Here is a 15,162-nt window from a genome sequence, read left to right as displayed (position 1 = left end):
AATTTTAAAAAACTAGGTGTAACAACTCCACAGCACAGAGTAAGTATCCAATAAACATTATTTAAATTGCATCTGAGTTTCACAATCACTAAATCTTTCTGAGTAAGTACTCGGAGACACCTTGTTTAGGTGTAGGATGTGTGGTCATGCAAAAAGAGACTGATGCTGGCAGTCAAGAAGAAGAAAGGAGTTGACTGAGTTTGAAATTTGGGTTTAAAAGAAACTTTTCTGATTGAAATTTTAAAAAAATTAATCAGTTACATATTAATGTTTTGACTGGAGTTTCTGTTGGGTTTCTTCATTGTGCTGCTGATGATTCGAAAGGGAAAAATGTATAAAGCAACAGGAAGCAAAAGCTGGATGCACAGATAACATATATTTCTTAATCTCAGAGGGACTGGTCAGAATTTATCTGGCAGTAGACAAGATATTAAAGTACTTTTTATTTGGATTATTCTGTGACTAATGAGGACTTTTATCACCCAAATTGAGTGGTAGGTGGAAGGAGGGAACAAGAAAAGATCTAAGATCAGAACTATTAACCCAGAAGTATCACAGCTGAGAAAAAGAATACGTTTTTCTGAAATTCAAAATGAGAGGCAAAGCTTAGATGCTTAGTGAGAGATGTCAGTTAGCCCCTAGCACTTATTGTCTTTCAATCTTGCTTTATTTATTGATTCTCCTAAATCCAAATATTTAGTGATCTTAAAAATAAGATGTCTTTTTATTTAAAAAATCTCAAGTGGGTGAGTTGTGAGCTTTATTTGGTTATTAGGTCTTAACCATGTGGTTTTCCAATTGTGGTCCCTGGAAAGCAGCATCAGCATCACCTGGGAATCTGTTAGAAATGCAAATCCTCAGACCGCAACCCAGAAGCACTGAATCAGAAACTCTAGGAGTGGGGATCAGCAATCTGTGTGTTGATATAGGGTCTTAAAGGAAATAGTCAACCTTCTTAGGGCTTGCCTTGGATCTTCAATATTAATGGTAATTGGTAAAGTAGTCATTCTTACTCTGACTATACTTAAGGTTAGCCCTATCCATAAGCCTGTTGGGTGGCTATTTATATCACACTTATATTTCCCTCTCTCCAAATGTGTACTACTTTCTACTGTCCCAAAGTATAAAAACAGCAAGCAGAATGGAAGAATGAAAGGGCGGGCCAAGAAGAATACAGAAGGAGGGAATTGATAAAAATACGGCAACTTTAATTTGGGTGATAAAAGAGATATCTAAAGTTTAGATAATAGTGAGGACTTAATGGAAAAAGAAATGTCTCAGCCATTGTTTGCTTCTTTCTGCCATTCTTCCTTTCCCTTGAGCCCTTCTCCCCCAATTTAACCAACCCTGCCACCACCTCTCTCACTCTGCATATGCCTTAGAGCTATTTCTGAATAACCTGAATTACAAAGAGAGAGGAGAAGACAAAAAAGGGAAGAAGTCACAATATGTCAACTGAATACAACTATCAACCTCACAGTCTCTAACCTTCCCAGAAGCAGACTTGATTCTACAATTGAAACAGACAATGTTTAAGATCATTTCTACCCTGTAACATCAAGATCCCATTCTCAGAGGCAGTTTAATGTGGGGAACAAAGTTTCAAAACAAAGACTCTGGAGCACACAGCCCAACCCCAGCTCCACCACTTCACAGCTAAACGAACTTGGACATGTTATTCCACCTCTCTAAGTATGAGTTACCCCATCTCTAATAAGACGGAGAGAATAAAGTATCTCTCCTATAGGATTCTTAATGCAGATTAAATGAGATTATCCATGTAAAGCATTTAGAACTGTGTCTGGCACATAATAAGGGCTGGATTAATGTGAGCTATTAGGATCATTACTATGTTGTCTCTAAAACACTTCTCAGCCTTCAGCAGCATCTTGAGCATTTCCAGACATAGCAACAAGGCAGTGAGAAACCAGGAGGGATAAAGGTAAACGTGTGAGGGTGGCTACTTTGGAAGGGGGTGGAAAAGCAGCTAGCAACACAGCAGTTCATCTATCTACTAAAATACTTTGTTGTAAGGTCTTTCTGTTCAAGGCCCCAAGATTTGTGTTTGAATTACAACAGTCGTTCTCAACAGGTGTTTGGGGGGTACTTTGTCCCCCAAGGAGATACTGGTAACATCTGGAGATATTTTTGGTTATCACAACAGGGAGTCGCTACTGGCATCTAATGGGTGCCAGAGATGCTGCTAAACATCCTACTATGGACAAGCTAGGCCCTCACAACAAAAAATTATCTAGCCCAAAACATTAATGGTACAAGAGGTTTGAGAAACCCTGAATTACAACGTTGTTCGAAGTTATCTTAAGAAGGCTTGACAGATTTTTTTTTAATTTTCAAAAAGGCAATAGTATGGAAGATTTTGGCACTTGATGGGAGGTGAGAATGGGTGACCTATAAGACCTTTCCAACTCTAAGGCTTGATGTGTGCAGTTAATGCTCAACCACAAAACTAAGTCAATAGTGCATTTTCACCCTTTTCCCTTTGCCTAGCTCCTTTCCCTGAAGACAAACTGAATTTTTTTTTTAAAAAAGATGGTTAGATATTGGAAGGTAATCATAAGACATTAGGATAAAATTTTCTCACTAAAACAAAGAACATCAATGATAATCAGATAATTTTAGAGCTGGAAAAAACCTTGGATATGATTTAGCAAATAGACTCTAGTCGAAATCTTCCATTTCATTTCACAGATGAAGAAACTGAGATTTAGAAAGGCTGAGAGACTTGATCTAGGTCACATAATACTACAACCATCAGAAGGTCCAGATTCTTCCAAAGAACTTATGTATTACTCACTGATAATATCAAGGGACTTCTCTATGTGCCTTTATTTTGCATTTTTTCAATGATCACAGTCTGTATCTGTTCCTATCTCTGGAAATCCCTGAATATGGGTCTCACCTGATTAGGTGCTGGAAGTGGGAATAAAAAACAAACAAACAAAAAAATTAGGTTCAAGAGATATTGAGCAAAAATGGATAAGACCCACCTATTGATTAAGCTGTGGTCACTACTGATAAAGAAAGAGGAGAAATAAAGAGGTGACTTCAGTTCCCAGCCAGGGTGACTTGGAGGATGGTGGTGGTTCAATAACAGATGGGGAAGTCAGGAGGTGGTCTGGGTAGCAGGTACTTATGCTGGGTTTCAGGTGCTGTTCTTCAGTCTGTGAAGTTAGGGAAAGAGATGAGGGGATGAACAGTGTCAGGGGGGTCCGGGAGAACTCGAGTGGAAGAAAACACATTCAGTTTGGAGGTTACAAGGCCACTGTGGCCCCTAGAAGGAGCAGCTTCAGGACTGAAATCCAGATAACTCAGAGGAACCAAAAGCGTCACTGTCCTCTGAGCCCTAGGACCTCTGTCTGCTCAACATGTGCTGAACTGAACACTCCCTGAAGCTCCTGCTAGCCTGATGTGCTACAGTTCTCCTGGAGTTTAAATGATGACCCACTGAACTGTACAATAATAATTATAACAAAGACATTTCCCAAAACACAGGAGTGAGTGTAGGCTAAGTAAGGTTGGCATGGAAAAAATAAACGTAAGATGGAAAAATGACTCGAGAATGATGCAAATCCTCTTTACTTTATACTAATTTTTTCCGCACTCATCATTTCTTGAGAGCTGCTCCTCAGAGCTCCACGAGTCTCATCGATGTCCTGACTTCTTCCTTGTTTCTAGGGAACTGCATCCGTCACCAGTGTCCTTTCCCTTCATCATCTGGGCTCACCAGCAGCACGCAGCAACTTCTCCTCCCTCATCACCAATGCTGAAGTTCCACACAGGGGACTAGGCAAACACCACCCACCACCTCCAGGGTCACCCACAGCTTTTGACCTGGGGACTCCGTCCCAACAATATTAAGACAGGAGAGCAAACTAGCCTCAGTGTCCTTCCATCAAAAGCCGCCGTTTGGTTCATGCCAAACCTGTACCCTAAGAAACATTTTTTGTGTATTTTAATGAACCAATGGGAAATCAAGCCAATGTTTTCTAGGAAGACAAGCTCATGCCATGACTTCTCCACCTCTGCCAGCCATCACTTCCCTGTATCAACAGCCACTTCTTCCAAAGGCAACTAACAGCACAGTGCCACACACTGGGTAGCAAGCTGAGAAGAAATGCATCTTAAATTGGGATTGGGATTCTGTGAAAGGCAACTGCAGGAAGCTAGCCCTGGCAGCCACAGCGAACGCTTCATGCAGCACAGCGTGCCCACACACTCACGGTCACTTAACACACACAGCCAGGTATACACTCCGGGTATGCATATCTTGTCTCACTCACACACACACACACAGAGTTAGACAGAGTACACTCTCTCCGTTACACATCCAGGACCATCCATACCGTCCACACATGTACCCTGTCTCTCTCTCTCTCTCTCTCTCTCACACACACACACACACACACACACACACACACGGTTATATACGCACAGCCTATGTTGTTTCTCTCTCTCACACACACACCCTTTACACACACTACCTCACAGAGCCAGCGAACACACAAGCAGTTTCACAAGTACTTACGTATACAAGTGTAGGGCACTAGCCCCAACCCTAGTGGTCCCACGCAGGAGGCATGTCCTGCACGACCAGCCAGCCCACCTACAGCCTGAGCCGCCACGCAGCCCATCCCTGAGGTAAAGCCGGGTCCCATAAGTCCAGAGCCCCCAGCGCGTCGCCGTCGCGCCGCCCCGCCCCCGCCGCGTCCCCGCAAACACGTGGGCTCGCAGGGTCGTGACCCCTGCGCCCTCGCCGCACCTACCCTCCGCCTGAGGCGAGGGAGCGAGGCGCCCTGGCGGACCGGACCCGCCACCCCTCGCCGCGGAGCCGAGCTTCTGCCGCCGCGCTCCCAGCCGCTGCCTGCGCCCTCCCCGCCGCCCCCTCGGGTGCGGGCTTCAGCCCCCGCGCTGGGAGGCTGGCGAGCGCGAGGCGCGGGCCCGCCCGGGGCTGCGGGCGGAGGGACCCCAGCGCAGGCTCACCTGGGCGGGCCGAGCATCGTCCTCCTCCCGGCCGGCCGAGACTGGCTCCGCAGGCTCAGCAGCCCCCAGCCCGCGTGGTCCTCGCGGCCGCCCCCTGCGGACGCCGGGGGTGGCTGTGGCGCGGCCGGGCGCGCAAGGCAGTGGGCGCAGGGGTGACGGAGGGACCTCACCCCTCGGGGCGGGCCAGCGGGGCGCCTTCCCCGGGGAGCGCTGCCCAACAGAGGAAGCTAGCCCTGGGCTCACTGCTGGCTCCTGGGTAACCCTGGGCAAGTTGGTTAACCTCTCTAAGTACTCATTCCTCTACTGAAAGATAATAAACGTGAAAACGGAAAGTGCCTGTGGTGTCCGTGCTAAGGGAAATCTACAGCCTACTTCCTTGTCATGCCTCTGACTCTGCCTGGGCACAGTTAGTTTGGGAGCAGGATTCAGAGTGACATCCGTAGTCCCTTAGATACAAGGCTTCCAGGTTTTCCAGGGTCAGTGTTTCAATCGACTGGTCTTCCTAAGGGATCCTGCCAATACTTGTTTTGCTTCCCCCATCTGCAGGAAGCCTATTCTCCCAGCTTTTTCCACTTGTGACCTTGATTATGTGGTTAGACGAAAGCCCAGACCCACTGCTCCCATCTGTAAAACGGGGACCATAAACTCCCAGTTGTGTTGAGACTTACCAAAGCTCCTGCCTGTGTGTCACTAGTGCGTTGTAATATCTGTGAAGAACTGTGAAAGAATGAAAAACATTTTTCCTCAATACATCTTTCCAAGGCCTCAGATTCCAGGGACAAAACAATTCAGGAGTTAGGCCATTTGGGGAAGGGAAGAGGAAAGAAGTCTTCCTTTGATGAGACAGGTGAGGGGCCAAAGGTCCTATAGGTAGGATAATTCACCCCCTCCAGGACCACAGAGTCTCCGTGGAAGCCTAACAAACAGAGGAGCTGTGACAGTAATTAACCTGCAAAAGTAAATAAATCTTTCCAGACAATCTTAAAAATTATTAACTTACAATTGTGAGCACAACCCAAGTGAACCGGAAATTTAAATTGACCAACGTATTCATGCCAGAAACCTCTGAGCTGGTCCCTTTCTCAGATTCTCTCTGTTGATATTCCTGCCTTTCTCTTCCTCCTTCTTTTGCCAACCTGGTGTGTCTTCCTCATGGTCTGTGTTTCTTCCCCATCTTACTTGTACACTTTTTCTCTCTTCTATCTCTCTCTTCCCATCTCAGTCTCTCCCCACCCTAGGTATCTCTTCTTTACCTTCTTTGTGCCCTGTCTCTGTCTCAACACTCCTCACTCTCAGCCATTCCCACCCATTATTTCTCTCCCTGGATTGTATATGTCTTGAATCTTTATTGATCTTATATCCCCATTCAAATTTGAAAGTGGAAAAGTTGTCAGTTATTTCTCTAAAGATCCAAAATTAAATTTACCACTATGCCACTTCCCTAAACCAAATATTCCTGATGAATGACACCATTATCCTCACCCTCCTGGGAGTGCAAAGCCTGAATCATCTCTGACAACTCTTACCTCTCTTCCCCTTCTCCCCAGTCTCCACTCAACCTCTTCCCATTTCCTAGGGAGTCTCTCCCAACTCTTCCACAGGCAGCTGTTCTTTCCTCCCTATTCCCATTGGACTGAATCAGATGTGATTAAGTTAAGGATCTTGAGATGAGAGATTATCCTGGTTGCACAGGTGGGCCTTTAGAAGGGTCCTTGAAAGTAGAAGTGATGGGCATGAGAGGAGGTCAAGAGTGGTGCAGTGTGAGAAGGACTTGAGCAGCTGTTGCTGGCCTTCAAGGAAGAAGAAAGGTCCCAAGCCAAGGAATACAGAAGCTGAGGTGGGGGCAAGGAAACAGATTCTCCTCTAGAGTCTCCAGAAAGGAAGGCAGCCTTGAACACACCTTGATTTTAGTGCCATAAGACTCACGTCAGACCTCTGCTCTGGAGAGCTGTACAATAACGAATTTGGGTTGTTTTAAGCCACTAAGTAATTTGTTGCACCAGGAATAGGTAACTAATACAATGCCTCTCTTTTACTTATGGAGGTACACACGAATGCCTTGTCTTATTATTAACAGCAATCCAAGGTAGCCCCTCTTTTCAGCCATCTTGGTATACCCAAACCTTGTGTTTCAAGCAATCTGTTCCCTGAACACTTGCTTTTCTTTTCTTCTCTGTACCAGTGCTCACAATGTCCTCTCCAGAGTGCCCTCCTCCAGATGCTGCGTGTCCTACCTCTCTTCAACGCTCATGGATTCCATGGAGCTGTTCGTGATCTCTCCCTTCCTTGATTCTCCAGAACTTTGTATTTTTCAAGGTATATTCCATTTCAGTTGGTGCTTTCTAATGGGAGAGAAGGGAACGAGAGAGAAGAATGGACTTTACATGCACAGGTTGAAACTGCTCCAGGTTCTCTGTTCCCACAATGCTGTTTTCCTCTCTCTACTGCAGCAGATACCACCACACTGTGTGACTGTGAGTTATTTAAAGGTCTGCTTGGACACTGGAGAGTGAGTGCCTCCAAGGTGGACAACAGGTCTTACCTCCCTTTCTACATCCCAGCCCCGAGATCCATGCCAGGTACACAGTAGGGATTCAATAACCATTTCTTGAATGAATGGATGAAGAGAGCAAGTGCAATGTCTGGTTGTGTTGAACAGACAGGGCTATTAATAATTTTTTCTTGTACCGTCTGGCTCTATTTAATTGGGCTGGTCAATTGAAGCACCTCAGTTAATGCAATGAGGTTTTAAATGGGACTCCTTTGATTCATAGCTTAAATCACAGACTTTTCTTTCCTTTTGTTTGTTTTATGTTTGTTTCTGTTTTTGTTTTGCTTTTGCTGAAGAAGACTCCCACAATAAACGTTCCTTTTTATCCGCTTCATTTAAAAGGGGCTACTATTATAAGTAAAATGATTATAATCATGCAAACTCTTTGGCCCAACAATTCTACTACTTAAAATGTATCATAAGGATAATAAGCCTATGTCTACAGAGGTTTATCTAAGAGCATGTTCAATGCAGGATCTTTTATAAGAGTGAATAATTGGAAATAGCCCAAATGTAATGGGGGATTATCTAAATATATTATCTCTACCATGAGATACCATTCAGTTATCAAACATTGTTTTGTCAACTGATATTTATTATATAGAAAGATGTTTATGAATTTTTTATATTCTTTTTTATGTTTATCTTTATTTTCTAACTACCATATAATAAGCCTATATTTAAAACTTAGGTTTAATTGTTTTTTTAAAATAGCTTTACCTCCAAAAGGAAAATTGTATAAAACTTTGATATTTTTCCAAATTCCAAGAAAATTCATCTACAGATGAGATTTAATTCTCTGACTATGACAAAAGAAGGGGAAAATCACAAAAGGCTTGAAATATAATTCATTCCATTAATTCATTCAGTCTAGGAACATTTATTGTACCATCTCAATTAAGGCCTTCAACAGCAAGCAACAGAAAAGAACTCTAGATAACTTAAGGGAAATTATTGGAATGTTATTTAGGGACATACAGAATTGCTGAGATACTGGAAGCCCAGCTTGGAGAATCAGGTACCAGGAAGAGTTCCAGAGAACCAAAAAGCAGAAAGTGAAGCACCTGGTTCACAAAGGAGCTCCATCAGGACCATGTGCCATCCCTCCTGATATGGCGAATGGCCTCTACCAGTTCTCCATCCTTGGGTCACTCAACCAAGTCCAAAGTCACTGGAGAACACACCAGACAGGCTGAATTTAGCTTTGTATCTCCTCCTTCCCCTGTTCTGAATCAGAGAGTGAGGAAGGAAAGATCTAGTCCTTTCACCAAGACTACACACAGTAGGGGAGATTTTACTTCCCCAGTAAATTTGGGGTGCTGTTAGGAAGGCAAAATGGAAGCTGACAGCTTGAAAATAATAAGTGGCCACTACGAGCCCCTGAGATGTGCCAGGCATCAGGCTGTTCTGCCTTCCAGGCCGAGTTTCCCTGCCAGGAAGCCTCTGGTACAAATAGCTCAGTGGAGCTACCAGGCCAGAAACACCATTCAGAGGAGATTAAGAAAGCTTTGATTCTATTATTTCATTTATAAACTTGAAAATGTTAAGGTTTCTATTGTTAATTTCTTCTAGTCTGCAGAAAAAAGATACTATTTTTTCTCTTCTGGTTGTCCACACTGCTCAACTGGTACAAATGTCCTGTTACGTATTTACTGCAGAGCAGCCTGCCATGGACTGAAGCACCTTATCAGCAACACACCATGGGGGTTATCTTAAAAGTTTCAAAGCTTGTTTTAAGTTTATTTGACTCTGGGTGGCTTAGCTGCAAGATGGAGGGGTGTGTATGAGAGAGAGAGAGAGAGAAAAAGAGAGAGAGGGAGAGAGGGAGAGAGAGAGAAAGAAAGTAGGCGGAGACAAAGAGGAAGGAACAAAGAAGATGGAAATCAAATTCCAAATCCAAACTACTGAAATAAATCAATACTTCTCTTGAACTCACAAACTTGAAGTCTGCATACCTTCCATCCACTAAGAGCTGCTAAAAATTTAAACAGTTGGACAAAGAGTTTTAATGCAGCTGCAAAAGAACAGAAACCAAACTGTGAAAACCTTTCCTATAATGAAGCCAGAGTGGCTGGCTTCATTTCAATAAACACCACAGAATTAATAAGACCCTAGAACAAGACACTGTGGCATCCCTGGGCACATGTCATTCACATGATCCATTCACTGGAGTCCTCAGTTTACCTTGTAGGCCAGCGGTCCCCAACCTTTTTGGCACCAGGGACCGGTTTCGTGGAAGACAATTTTTCCATGGTCGGGATGGCCAGGGGGAATGGTTCAGGCGGTAATGCGAGTGATGGGCAGCGGCAGAGGAAGCTTCGCTCCCTTGCCGCTCACCTCCTGCTGTGCGTTCCGGTTCCTAACAGGCCGCGGACTGGTACCAGTCTGCGGCCTGGGGGTTGGGGACCCCTGTTGTAGACAATCGTTCTATGTCAGGAAACAACTTCTAACAAAACCTCCTCTAAATAAAGTTGAAAATGGAGAAACATTTGCAATTTGTTGTTTGTAAGAATCAAATTTCCCACAGAGGGTCGTGTTTATTCTTACTTTGCTACACATCCTGGAGTGTTTGATTATCTCCCACTCCCCCAAACCCAAATCAGACCTGATGAGCGAGGCTTTTTGCTCAGACTCCTCAGTTCAGCCTCCAGGGAGCTTTTGTCCTGAACTCTGCTACCTCTTCTACCCCAGCTCACACACTCTGCTCTCCCATTGAGTTCTAGCCATCCTGGGCTATAGGTTTTTAGTCATGCACGGCTCTCTGGCCTCAGGACCTTTGCGTTTACTGTTTCATAAACCTGAAATGCTTCTCCTCTGGTTTGGCCTAAGTATCTCTTTTACAGAGAGGATTCCCCTTGACCAGCTATCCCCCATCCCATTAGTGTTTGTTCTAGCACTCCGTTTATGTCACCTACAGTCCTCATCTCACTCTGTCACTAATTCATTGATGTATTTTTTTTTACTTGCTTACTCTCTGCCTCTCCAGTAAAACATAAGCTACTAGAGGTAAGAGACTCTGAACTTCAGGAAGAGCCTGGCTTAGAGTGGATACTCCTTGGTAAGAGTTGAATGGACAGAAATACGAACGGACAGTTGGATTTGCATTTGTGCTTTCCAGTGGGTCAGAGTTGCCCAAGAACCAAGGGCCCTTGGAGGCCAAAGGAACTCACAACCCTGTGAATGAAAGGATGATCATGCACTTCTGTGAGAGGATGTGGCTTTGGGAGATACAGACTCGTGTGCAGGAGGGATTGTGAAATGGAACAGGTGGCGCAGATGCTGTGACATTATGTCTGCAGCTGAAAAGTGGATGAGGATCCAGAGAAGGAGGAGAGAAGCTTCAGGTTGCCTCTGGCCAGGAAAGAGCTGTCCAGAAGTCAGTCTATTCCAAAGGGGAGTAACAGTATTGAGCAAGAGAGTATGAGAGCACAAGCATTCAAAGGTAGGCTCTTTCTAGTAACTTGCCATGTGGCAAAGTCTGTATGAACCTGCTTTGAACACTGAACGGCCGGCTGCCTGAATTAGCAGAGAATAGAGGCAAATAAAGGGCAGCCAAGCACAGTTATCACTGTCCAGATAAGAGGCTCCTGGCCCTTTTTTGTGCTTTGCTGTTCTTTGTCCTCTAGTCATCCTGATATTGTTGGGTTTAATCTATTTATGTTTGAAAAGCCCGTTAACTAATCCATGTTTTATTATCAATAAAAATCAAATAAATGAATATTTAGTCTATTGGGAAGGAAAACGGGAAAATAAAATCTTCCAAGAACAGCCAAGTCACAAGAAAAACATCATGAGTGTGATCTGCCAGGTAAAACTCTGGCACAACTGAAACTGTACAACATATTTTAAAATTTGTACATAGTAAAAATTAACTGTATTTTTTGGTGTGCAGTTCTGTGAGTTTTAACAGATGTATAGAGTTATGTAATAAATGAAATAAAATAAATCTGAAATAAAATAAATGAAATAAAATAAATCACCACCACATTCAGGATATGGCAAAACTAATTTTAACATGGACCAGGGTATTTGGGGATATTCTATTTAGTGGGATATTTTTGACTAGCTTTGCCTAATATGAACAAGTCTCTTCTGCCTCCACACTGCCCATCCTCCCCTGCCTTATATCAGTTTGTCCCATTCATAAATTTGGAAGCTTTTTCCCTGTAACTAGAAGATGGGGCTCTAATGAGGGCAGAAGCTACAGTGGGAAGAAGAGAAAAGTTGGGGATATTGAGTGGCCTCTCACTGGTTTAAGCTGTAGCGAGAAGGGATTAGAAGCAGAAACCAATAGGACCCTTCAGGAAGGATTTGTGAGAGGCTCGGCACAAGTCAATACTCTGTGTTCAGGGCCCAACTAATGAAGCAGAGCTCAGACCCAGGGAGGAAGCCCGTCCTTGCACCTGGAGAGGCAGGTCATTCAGAGCCAGACTCCTTGGCACAGACACCAACAGTCCCATGAAGGGCAGAGGCAGCAGTGACCTGTCACCAAGAAGCATTGAAGGCAACAGAGGTGGTCAGAGCAAAGAGGGACAAGGTGAGTATGGCTGACATCTTTGGATTCCAGGTACATGTGTAGAATCCCTTTGGGGTCTCCCACAGATAATAAGGGGGCACTTACAATAGGATGGTTAGTGGATGATTTGAGCTATCTATCATTTTATGTTTAAAGAAGGGCAACCTGGGTAGCTAGGGGGTTGGCAAATATCTGTCCCACAAAAGTTTTACTAGTTTTCTCTGTGGCAGACCCTGTGCTCAACCATGGGGATATGATGAATAAGATAAGAGGATGGATCCCTCTTTTCAAAGCACCCAGAGCCAATTACAGGAGATAGGGTTGGACACAGATCATTTCAACACATTGTAAAAGTTAATAAGGTAGCACAAGTGGTAAATGGAGCTCGTGGTATGTATTATTGTTATTATTTTATTATTACATAACAAACATTTATTGAGTGCATATGATTTGCTTAATCACATCGCTAAAAAAGGTTAAGGAACTTGGTATTGAAATGACATGACAAGGCTAGAAAGGGTCAGAGTCAAGGTTAGAATTCAGGCTGTCTGACTTTAAAGACTTTGCTGAGAGTAACCATGAAATAAAAATCATAACAATAATAATAACAATATATAAGCAACATTAATGGTTGATGATATTATATGTATTGGGCGCTTAACTATCTCATACTATTTCAAGAGCTATTATGCAGAGAGACACAATAAAATCGGGCTGGATTTTTCATGCATGAGAAAGCGAAACAGGGGCCAGGATATTTTGGAGAAACAATTCAGCTTGGTGTAAGACTGTCTCAACATTTGGAGCCGTCTAGCACTGTAGGTATCAAAGCACAGGCTGGGTGCCATCTGCCAGGAATGCTGAAGCAAGAACCCCTGTTCCAGGTGCGAGGTTCAACATCACCTCTGCTACTCTCCCAGCTCACTGATTCTCTCATGCTGAAATTTGAAAAGCTCAGTCTCTTTTGCCAGCTCCTTCTCTGGCTAACACTTAAATGTCAGAGCCCTTCCTCTTCTTTTACTCTCTATAGGCCCCTATACTATTTCATCCACTGTGCTTGCTTTATCATTTGTACGCTAACAGGTCCCAAATTTTACACTCTAGCCCAGAATTCTTTTCAGAGCTTCAGACCTACATCTTGGATATAAGATATCCAGGCTGCTGGTCTTGGGAGCACTTGGTCTAATTTGGCCTAGATGACCATGGAAAAGACCTCTCTACGGAAAAACACAAAAAGAGGTGAATCAGTTTAAACAGGATCTTAGAAAACTTATAGAAATGGTAAAGGTGTTTGGTGGTGTTTAAAAACAGAAAGACTGGGGGACTTCCCTGGCAGTCCAGTGGTTAAGACTCCACGCTTCCACTGCAGGGGGCACGGGTTTGATCCCGGGTCGGGGAACTGAGATCCCGCGTGCCGTGCAGTGTGGCCAAATAACAACAACAGCAACAACAACAAAACTAGAAGGATTTTAACTTGAGTGGCACAGACTTGCTTCTTTGACCACCTAGCATACCATTTGGATGTTCAAGGACAGTATTTATAATATTATAATGATTTAAATGTTATTTTCTGTTTTAAGCTTCTAGAATCAGCCTAGGGACATTTAAGAAGACTTAACTAGGATGGTGAGAACGTATATTTCTCAATCTCAACATTATATAAATAAAGGTAAAACTGGCAAAGTTTGAGAGGTAAAAGTGAGAAGGTGTGGTAAATGGTTAAACGTGTGGTAAATGTCCTTATCATACAACGTGGGAGTCAAGAGATGTCCATCCCTGTGATTAATGGAATAAGAAATGAAGGTTTAATTGTGCTATTTAAAGTTGTAGAGGTGACCAGAGAAGGAATTGAGAATATGATATTGGGTGGTCAATAAACAACCACAAATGAAGAAATAAAAAATGTCCTTCTCTGGGCAGTGAGGTGTAGGATACAATATCATGAAATACTCCAGCCAACTCTGTCATTCTAGGCAGAGCCCATCTGTGGGTAAAAACAGTGCATGAGGAGGATGAGCCAGAGGATCTCTGAGAAATGGAATGAAAGTCTGATGATGTTATCATCAGCTGGATCAAACTGTACCTGAAGCCATAGATAAACCTTGAATTATTTAGTTCTGTAAAGCAATATATTTCCTGATTGTCTACACAGTATTTTTCATCTACTTCTATGGGTAATAAAACCCCAATTTTATTCAGTGGTGCACTGATCCCAAATAAATGACTACATTCTCAAACTCCCAGAACTTGGCTGAGCTCTGGCCAATGAAATTTAAACAGATGTTCTGTATGGAACTTCCAGGAAGACTCCTTCAAGTTTCTTGATATGGCTAGAGCATGCCATCTTTCTTTTGCTCCTTACTCTTTCCTGTTGTGTGGATGAAGGAGCTCCAGAAGCAAGCATTTTGAAACCTTGAAAATGGAAGCCATGAGGAAGTGGGGAAATTAGAGCCCAGGTCCCTGATGAATGTGGAGCTTACATAGCAAAGATTGACTGCATATCTTCAGGCATCTTTTTACCCAAGAAAATAAATGATAAAGTGCTTAAGCTACTATTAATTTGTATTTTCTATTATATTCAGTAAACCTATTCCTAACCAATACAGCTGATGTTTCTGTAATTTGCAAAATTGAACAGTCCTGATAGATGAACTCAAACGAAAAATTCTCTTCTCTGGAGACAACTGATTCTTGGATAGTTGAAAAATTAGACAGATGACTATCTCTTTTCCTATAAGCACTGCATTATTTGATTTTTTAAAACTTTGATGTAAAAAATAAAATATGAATACAATATAATAAGTCACAGAGAGGCCACAGAGTAAGAAGTAAAACACCAAAATACATGATTTAGGGGAGCTCTAGGGCTACCACACATGAAGATTAATGTTATACAGAATGCAGGATAATTCTCCATCTAAGAGAAATTTTAAATTATGGAAGAAATCACTAGAAAGAACTGTGTACATGTATATATACACATACAAACATATTCAAACAGGTCTCATAGACTATTAAATGATATGTAAAAATATTCACAAAATAATATGAAGAGAAAAAAGTGGAATGCCTAACAGCACATTTAATAGCATCC

At 43.0% G+C, this 15,162-nt stretch overlaps 1 protein-coding gene across 1 annotated transcript in view; it reads right to left on the bottom strand.

Moving 5' to 3' along the window:
• Window positions 1–15,162, bottom strand: part of HTR4 (5-hydroxytryptamine receptor 4) — a 310,244-nt gene that overhangs the window by 196,967 nt on the left and 98,115 nt on the right. The window contains exon 3 of the mRNA XM_082454244.1: window positions 5,002–15,138. The gene's annotated coding sequence lies outside the window, so the exon portion shown is untranslated. The remainder of the gene's footprint in view (window positions 1–5,001; window positions 15,139–15,162) is intronic.

The sequence above is a fragment of the Balaenoptera physalus genome (assembly GCF_965194825.1).
Source record: "Balaenoptera physalus genome assembly, chromosome: 3".
Classification (NCBI taxonomy): Eukaryota; Metazoa; Chordata; class Mammalia; order Artiodactyla; family Balaenopteridae; genus Balaenoptera; species Balaenoptera physalus.
The sequence above is the reverse complement of the archived record's forward strand: the minus strand, read 5'-3'. Positions and strand labels throughout refer to the sequence as shown.